This window comes from Nanorana parkeri, unplaced genomic scaffold, assembly GCF_000935625.1.
Source record: "Nanorana parkeri isolate BGI_ZX_2015 unplaced genomic scaffold, ASM93562v1 scaffold3303, whole genome shotgun sequence".
Lineage (NCBI taxonomy): Eukaryota > Metazoa > Chordata > Amphibia > Anura > Dicroglossidae > Nanorana > Nanorana parkeri.
The window spans coordinates 45,156-54,817 of NW_017309571.1; the positions used below are offsets into that span (position 1 = coordinate 45,156).

At 52.6% G+C, this 9,662-nt stretch overlaps 1 non-coding gene across 1 annotated transcript; it reads right to left on the minus strand.

Moving 5' to 3' along the window:
* Window positions 1–304: 304 nt before the first annotated feature.
* TRNAK-UUU lies at window positions 305–377 on the minus strand. Its single transcript has one exon. It is a non-coding gene; the product is annotated as a tRNA-Lys (tRNA).
* Window positions 378–9,662: the final 9,285 nt, after the last annotated feature.

Sequence of the window (9,662 nt, forward strand, 5' to 3'; positions counted from 1 at the left end):
TTTATACTCGTTTGTAACCTCGTCTTTTATATTTCATAAAAAAAAAAATGGGTATTTTGTTGTGTTCTGGGGGCATTTCATTCAATTTTTCACTAAACGTTGGGGGTCTAATAAGGAGTCGCGCTAATATTGCGCAACAAAAACATTTGCAACTGCCAACATTTTATTCTACAGGGTCTCGGCATTCAGAAAATATCAAAAAAACCCCCCCGCCGTGACTGCGTCGTAGCCGCGATCCTCAGGCTTCAATGTACATTATTTATAGAACTCTCCAATCGTAAGCGAACATATTAAAAAAAGCAGACGCCCGAACAGGGACTTGAACCCTGGACCCTCAGATTAAAAGTCTGATGCTCTACCGACTGAGCTATCCGGGCTCCGATGATGTCAGCTTAGGAAGGCCCTGACTAGAGGACAACACTGACCTCTGCTGGTGTCACCGCGCCGCTACCACATCATTCCACAGTGACGGTGTTATATCGAAAGCTCGGACTCGTCCGAATCTACAACTAGCTCGCTGCCGAGTACTTTTATCGAAAGCTCCGACTCGTCCGAATCTACAACTAGCTCGCTGCCGAGTACTTTGCAAGTTATTCCACAGTGCAGGTGTTCTATCGAAAGCTCCGACTCGTCCGAATCTACAACTAGCTCGCTGCCGAGTACTTTGCAAGTTATTCCACAGTGTCGGCGGTCTATCGAAAGGTCCAAATCTACAACTAGCTCGCTGCCGAGTACTTTGCAAGCCATTCCACGGTGCTGGTGTTCTATCGAAAGCTCCGACTCATCGAAATCTCCAACTAGCTCACTGCCGGGTACTTTGGAAGTCATTCCACGGTGCCGGTGTTCTATCGAAAGGTCCAAATCTCCAACTAGCTCGCTGCCGGGTACTTTGCAAGCCATTCCACGGTGCTGGTGTTCTATCGAAAGCTCCGACTCATCGAAATCTCCAACTAGCTCACTGCCGGGTACTTTGGAAGTCATTCCACGGTGCCGGTGTTCTATCGAAAGGTCCAAATCTCCAACTAGCTCGCTGCCGGGTACTTTGCAAGCCATTCCACGGTGCTGGTGTTCTATCGAAAGCTCCGACTCATCGAAATCTCCAACTAGCTCACTGCCGGGTACTTTGGAAGTCATTCCACGGTGCCGGTGTTCTATCGAAAGCTCCGACTCGTCCGAATCTACAACTAGCTCACTGCCGAGTACTTTGCAAGTCATTCCACGGTGCCGGTGTTCTATCGAAAGGTCCAAATCTCCAACTAGCTCGCTGCCGGGTACTTTGCAAGCCATTCCACGGTGCCGGTGTTCTATCGAAAGCTCTGACTCATCCAAATCTCCAACTAGCTCACTGCCGGGTACTTTGGAAGTCATTCCACGGTGCCGGTGTTCTGTCGAAAGCTCCGACTCGTCCGAATCTACAACTAGCTCGCTGCCGGGTACTTTGCAAGCCATTCCACGGTGCCGGTGTTCTATCGAAAGCTCTGACTCATCCAAATCTCCAACTAGCTCGCTGCCGGGTACTTTGCAAGCCATTCCACGGTGCCGGTGTTCTATCGAAAGCTCTGACTCATCCAAATCTCCAACTAGCTCGCTGCCGGGTACTTTGCAAGCCATTCCACGGTGCCGGTGTTCTATCGAAAGCTCTGACTCATCCAAATCTCCAACTAGCTCGCTGCCGGGTACTTTGCAAGCCATTCCACGGTGCCGGTGTTCTATCGAAAGCTCTGACTCATCCAAATCTCCAACTAGCTCGCTGCCGGGTACTTTGCAAGCCATTCCACGGTGCCGGTGTTCTATCGAAAGCTCTGACTCATCCAAATCTCCAACTAGCTCGCTGCCGGGTACTTTGCAAGCCATTCCACGGTGCCGGTGTTCTATCGAAAGCTCTGACTCATCCAAATCTCCAACTAGCTCGCTGCCGGGTACTTTGCAAGCCATTCCACGGTGCCGGTGTTCTATCGAAAGCTCTGACTCATCCAAATCTCCAACTAGCTCGCTGCCGGGTACTTTGCAAGCCATTCCACGGTGCCGGTGTTCTATCGAAAGCTCTGACTCATCCAAATCTCCAACTAGCTCGCTGCCGGGTACTTTGCAAGCCATTCCACGGTGCCGGTGTTCTATCGAAAGCTCTGACTCATCCAAATCTCCAACTAGCTCGCTGCCGGGTACTTTGCAAGCCATTCCACGGTGCCGGTGTTCTATCGAAAGCTCCGACTCGTCCGAATCTACAACTAGCTCGCTGACGGGTACTTTGCAAGTCATTCCACTGTGCCGGTGTTCTATCGAAAGCTCCGACTTGTCCAAACCTACAACTAGCTCACTGCCGAGTACTTTGCAAGTCATTCCACGGTGCCGGTGTTCTATCGAAAGCTCCAGCTCGTCCGAATCTACAACTAGCTCACTGCCGAGTACTTTGCAAGTCATTCCACGGTGCCGGTGTTCTGTCGAAAGCTCCGACTCGTCCGAATCTACAACTAGCTCACTGCTGGGTACTTTGCAAGTCATTCCACAGTGACGGTGTTCTATCGAAAGCTCCGACTCGTCCGAATCTACAACTTGCTCACTGCTGGGTACTTTGCAAGTTATTCCACGGTGCCGGTGTTCTGTCGAAAGCTCCGACTCGTCCGAATCTACAACTAGCTCACTGCCTAGTACTTTGCAAGTTATTCCACGGTGCCGGTGTTCTATCGAAAACTCCGACTCGTCCAAATCTCCAACTGGCTCGCTGCCGGGTACTTTGCAAGTCATTCCACAGTGCCGGTGCTCTGTCGAAAGCTCCAACTCGTCCAAATCTACAACTAGCTCACTGACGGGTACTTTGCAGGTTGGAGATTTCGACCGGACGGCGTTTAGACTGCGAAACACAAAGACTGTGACTATGACTATTCAGCAGGTGGCAAAGTCGACGAGTATCCTGAAAATGCTCTGCGCGCATGCTCGCCGCGACTGTACGGCGCTCCGGTCTTTCTGAGCACCTGAAGTGAGGCAGTTGGAGATCTCGATGAGTTGGAGTTTACGATAGAACACCGGCTTCCACCCCCCCCTGAGAGCGACACGTGTTCTCTGACCTGCTGAGAGACTCTACGTTTACCGAGAGGTGTGCAGAGACTTTGCGCACTGTTCCCGCAGACACAGACTGAAGACCATAACAAAGCCAATAGGGGCCCCTCTCTAATCTCCGTCTCAAGGGCCGGTCCTGTAGTCGCACGGAATACCGATGGCTGCAGAGTGTGAGCCGAATACGGAGACATTGTATCTGTGTGATCCTGCCCCCTCCTACAATCTACAAGGAGGGGCACCCGCATACATCTCCGAGGGGCCCCATAGCAGTCACACTGTCTGTTGTCCTTGGATGGATGAATCATTGAGGGGCCCCATGGCAGTCACACAGTCTGCTCTCATTGGATGGATAAATCATTGAGGTGCCCCATAGTAGTCACACAATCTGCTGTCCTTGAATGGATAAATCATTGAGGGGCCCCGGGCCCCATAGCAGTCACACAGTCAGCTCTCCTTGAATGGATAAATCATTGAGGGGCCCCGGGCCCCATAGCAGTCACACAGTCAGCTCTCCTTGAATGGATAAATCATTGAGGGGCCCCGGGCCCCATAGCAGTCACACAGTCAGCTCTCCTTGGATGGATTTTTGTGGGAAAGTCTCTGATATTAAACATGGAAATAAAGTTGTAATTATATTTGAAGTCAGTTTGTGAACTACAAGGCCCAGCATGACCGGGTGTGAGGCCGTCACCTGCCAGCGGACTACAAATCCTAATCTGTGTGGGCGGCCTGCTGCGTGTCACTGACATGTGTTACCACGCCTGGGATTAAGGGGACAATGGGAATGGAATGTCAGCTATGGGTGGAGATCTCCGAGATATCGGCACTGTACACCGTGGCCCTGCTCACTCGCTTTCCCATGGCGATGATCTAGCTGTGTCCCCGGAGGAAGGGTCCCTGCGTGGCCCCCAAAACCTTGGCTACTTTGACCTATGTGACGTTATATAAATAAACTGTACGGTATTGGAGCGCCGAGGTTCTGCACGGCGCCGTCCATGGCGGTCACTACGAGCACCTATACTGGTCACATGGGGTCACTATGAGCACCTACGCTGGTCACATGGCGGTCACTACGAGCACCTATGCTGGTCACATGGGGTCACTACGAGCACCTACGCTGGTCACATGGGGTCACTACGAGCACCTATGCTGGTCACATGGGGTCACTACGAGCACCTACGCTGGTCACATGGGGTCACTACGAGCACCTACGCTGGTCACATGGGGTCACTACGAGCACCTACGCTGGTCACTACGAGCACCTATGCTGGTCACATGGCGGTCACTACGAGCACCTACGCTGGTCACATGGCGGTCACTACGAGCACCTATGCTGGTCACATGGCGGTCACTACGAGCAGCTATACTGGTCACATGGCGGTCACTACGAGCAGCTATACTGGTCACATGGCGGTCACTACGAGCAGCTATACTGGTCACATGGCGGTCACTACGAGCAGCTATACTGGTCACATGGCGGTCACTACGAGCAGCTATACTGGTCACATGGCGGTCACTACGAGCACCTACGCTGGTCACATGGCGGTCACTATGAGCACCTACGCTGGTCACATGGCGGTCACTACGAGCACCTACGCTGGTCACATGGCGGTCACTACGTGCACCTACGCTGGTCACATGGCGGTCACTACGAGCACCTACGCTGGTCACATGGCGGTCACTACGAGCACCTACGCTGGTCACATGGCGGTCACTACGAGCACCTACGCTGGTCACATGGCGGTCACTACGAGCACCTACGCTGGTCACATGGGGTCACTACGAGCACCTACGCTGGTCACATGGGGTCACTACGAGCACCTACGCTGGTCACATGGGGTCACTACGAGCACCTACGCTGGTCACATGGGGTCACTACGAGCACCTACGCTGGTCACATGGGGTCACTACGAGCACCTACGCTGGTCACTACGAGCACCTATGCTGGTCACATGGCGGTCACTACGAGCACCTACGCTGGTCACATGGCGGTCACTACGAGCACCTATGCTGGTCACATGGCGGTCACTACGAGCACCTATGCTGGTCACATGGCGGTCACTACGAGCACCTATGCTGGTCACATGGCGGTCACTACGAGCAGCTATACTGGTCACATGGCGGTCACTACGAGCAGCTATACTGGTCACATGGCGGTCACTACGAGCAGCTATACTGGTCACATGGCGGTCACTACGAGCAGCTATACTGGTCACATGGCGGTCACTACGAGCAGCTATACTGGTCACATGGCGGTCACTACGAGCACCTACGCTGGTCACATGGCGGTCACTACGAGCACCTACGCTGGTCACATGGCGGTCACTACGAGCACCTATGCTGGTCACATGGCGGTATGGTGTGCGGCGGGCACCTTCAGCAGTCTAGCGGTGGGAATGACGCCCCCTCGTAGGGGGTGCAGCAGGTGGGCGGGGCTGGGTGCAGCAGGTGGGCGGGGCTGGGTGCAGCAGTCATCAATATCTGATGGTACGCGTCCCCGTGTCGTTGGATTGATACGTTATCGCAGAACATGTGACGTTGTTTTGGATCTGATCAGATGAATTGATTATTGATCGGATGAGGTGAAGGTTTTCTCTGAGGTGGGCGGGGCACAGAGGGTTAATGGCAGGAATGTACAGCTGGCTCTGGTCCTATCAGAGGGCAGATCTCTGGCGTGTTTACCCATCAGAAGGTAACCTAGCAGCCCGTCACCTGTTTGGGGACATCAGCCGCCTGTTGTCACCTCCCCGGGGATTGATCCCGATGATGCAGCTCGCAGCCGTCCCGTGTTTAGGATACAAATATTTCTCATGTTTTGGTATATTTTGTGCCTCCGGATCCAGCCAGGTGAGGAACATTCCGCTCCCGTCATGTCTGTCTGGGGCCACTCCACCTCCATGTGCTACATTATTAGGGCCCCCAGCTCCCTGTGTGTCACACATCGGTGGAGGAGTGGTGGCCTCGGGATGGGAGGTGTCGGCCTCTGTTGTCACCTATAGAAGGGGGATGCATGGACAGCGGTGATAGGTGAGGAGTGGCCCCGGGATGGGAGGTGTCAGCCTCTGTTGTCACCTATGGAAGGGGGATGCATGGACAGCGGTGATAGGTGAGGAGTGGCCCCGGGATGGGAGGTGTCGGCCTCTGTTGTCACCTATAGAAGGGGGATGCATGGACAGCGGTGATAGGTGAGGAGTGGCCCCGGGATGGGATGTGTCGGCCTCTGTTGTCACCTATAGAAGGGGGATGCATGGACAGCGGTGATAGGTGAGGAGTGGCCCCGGGATGGGAGGTGTCGGCCTCTGTTGTCACCTATAGAAGGGGGATGCATGGACAGCGGTGATAGGTGAGGAGTGGCCCCGGGATGGGAGGTGTCGGCCTCTGTTGTCACTGTACACAAATGTTTCAGTTGCTTTGTAGATAGCGAGGAGTCCTCCGCCTGTGTCTGGCCTGGACCAGCTGCCGTCTATTGTCCTGGGGAGGCTGTGATTGGAGGACGCCAGCCTCATATAAAGGCCCCTGAGAGCCCCGAGAGGACACTGCGGACGATGTGCCGGAAATACAACCTGCAACCCATCCCCGGTGAGAGACATACATTGTATATAGACGGGGGATACATTGTATATAGACGGGGGACTCTTTCTGATCATTTCCGGCTTTGTTTTCATTCTGGGTGAATATTTCTCTATTATTATGCAGATTGTACAGGAAATACCTGCCGGGCCCAACCGTTCTGTCTCTCTGAGCTCTATCCCCCGGCTTCTCGCGGCTCATGTTTCTCTGTCACGCTGCCTTAGTTTTCTCTCTCCATCACTTTTCTCCGAACTTCTATCCCGGATATTTCTGAGGGAGGAACATCGATGTGTGCAGGGGCTGCGATAGCCGAGGTCTCTGACCATCTCTTATAGTATGCCTGTAGTCTCTGACCATCTCTTGTAGCATGCCTGTAGTCTCTGACCATCCCTTATAGTATGCCTGCAGTCTCTGACCATCTCCTATAGTATGCCTGCAGTCTCTGACCATCTCTTGTAGTGTGTCTGTAGTCTCTCACCATCTCCTATAGTATGCCTGCAGTCTCTGACCATCCCTTATAGTATGCCTGGAGTCTCTGACCTTCCCTTGTATCATGCCTGCAGTCTCTGATCATCTCTTATAGTATGCCTGCAGTCTCTGACCATCTCTTGTAATGTGTCTGTAGTCTCTGACCATCTCTTATAGTATGCCTGCAGTCTCTGACCATCCCTTATAGTATGCCTGGAGTCTCTGACCTTCCCTTGTATCATGCCTGCAGTCTCTGATCATCTCTTATAGTATGCCTGCAGTCTCTGACCATCTCTTGTAATGTGTCTGTAGTCTCTGACCAGCCCTTATAGTATGCCTGCAGTCTCTGACCATCTCTTATAGTATGCCTGCAGTCTCTGACCATCTCTTGTAATGTGTTTGTAGTCTCTGACCATCTCTTGTATCATGCCTGCAGTCTCTGACCATCTCTTGTATCATGCCTGCAGTCTCTTACCATTGCTTATAGTATGCTTGAAGTCTCTGACCATCTCTGGTAGCATGTCTGCACTCTCTGACCATCTCTGGTAGCATGCATGTAGTCTCTGACCATCCCTTGTAGTATGCCTGCAGTCTCTGACCATCTCTTGTAGCATGCCTGTGGTTGCTGACTATCTCCTGTACTATGTCTGAAGTATCTGACCATCTCTTGTAACATGCCTGTAGTCTCTGACCATCTCTTGTAGCATGCCTGTGGTTGCTGACTATCTCCTGTACTATGTCTGAAGTCTCTGACAGCTTTCTGTAGCATTACATTCAGTGAATATGATGTGTGGCCATTGGATGATGTTGGGGGCCCCCTTTGGGGTCCTCTATTGGAAGCATGACTATGACTGGTCTCTATACGATTGTTTTGTAGACTGCGATCACTGTGACGGCTCCTCCAGCCAGCGTGACATGGCCGCTGCCCACCACACCTTCCTGATAGACTGCGAGACCGGAGTGTGCATCTGCCTCAGCGGGGACCCTACCGGGGCAAGCTCCGCCTCCTCCCGGGCCGCCGCCAGAACCCCCATGTCCAGGAGCCTCCTGAGGACCCGTCTGACCAACTGTGTAAAGGAGCAGCAGATGGAGGCCAAGCAGCGCCAGGCCCGCGGTGCCGGCCCGATGCCGGGGGGGCGCCGTGCCAAGCGCAGAGCATCTTCCATTACTCCGCCCAAAGCCGGACGCCCAACAGAACTGAGCAGATCCCTGCAGGAGTCTCTGAAGAGGTGTCTGTGGAGGCTGGCCTCCTGCGTGCGCGCGCACTGACTGATCATAGAGGAATGGCAACTTAAAGGGGCACTCCACCCAAAAAAAAAAAATGGGGACACCTAGTGGTCAGGAGCTGGAACTGCCTGGGAAGATGTATTACAGGTATGTATATAACGCACTCTCCGTACAGTCCCCGCCCCCAGCGACTATGTATACATCTCTATAATAAATATCACACCTCCCCGGCTGACGTCCAGCTTGCTCTGCGTATTATATACATTATATTTCCCATTGTTTCTTCCATGTCAATGCTGCCGATCCCCTGCAGCCTCTTTGCAGTCACTTCTTAAGTTCACTCCAGTGATGGCTGTATAACATTTCTACGGGGGGAGGGGAGGTTGTCCTGATGGTGACAACAGTGAACCATGTCTGTGTAGCGTGTGTGCTGTAACAGCTACTTGTAGTCTCCATCAGAAGTCGATGTTATAGGGTGACAACACTGGAGGACAATTTAAACAAGTGTCTGACCAAAGAGAGCTTATCAACCTATAACAGTAAGTGTTTGTACTAGGACAGAGTGTTGTCACCCTATAACAGGATGTGTCTGAACAAGGACAGAGCGTTGTCACCCTATAACAGGAAGTGCCTGAACAAAGAAGAAGGAAGGACGGTGTCAGAGATGATCGGAAGATAGTCAGCAAACACAGGCATGCTACAGGAGATGGTCAGAGACTGCAGGCATGCTACAGGGGAAGGTCAGAGACTGCAGGCATGCTACAAGAGATGGTCAGAGACTGCAGGCATGCTACAAGGGAAGGTCAGAGACTGCAGGCATGCTACAAGGGAAGGTCAGAGACTGCAGGCATGCTACAAGGGAAGGTCAGAGACTGCAGACATGCTACAAGAGATGGTCAGAGACTACAGACATGCTACAAGAGATGGTCAGAGACTGCAGGCATGCTACAAGGGAAGGTCAGAGACTTATAGATGCAGATGCAATCGTTGTAAAGTTGTCACCGCTCCTCGGGGGGCGGCTGGGCGGAGCTTGGAGCGGTGACTACTTTACAACACACAGGGACCATAGGGAACGGACGTTGTCACCCTCCAGAAGGAAGGACGGTGTCAGAGATGATTGGAGGATCTCCAGCCGAGTGACACGCACATCAGATACATTGTTGTCATAGTTACGATACTTTCATTCTAATGTATACAAAGTAATATATAGAAGATTGATGTTACGTCATTATGGATCTGACAGTTCTAATACACGGATACAAATGATTATTGCGTGTTTGCCGTTTCACCGTGATGTTTTACACGCGACAACTGACGTCTCTGACGCTTAAAGTGCCCCG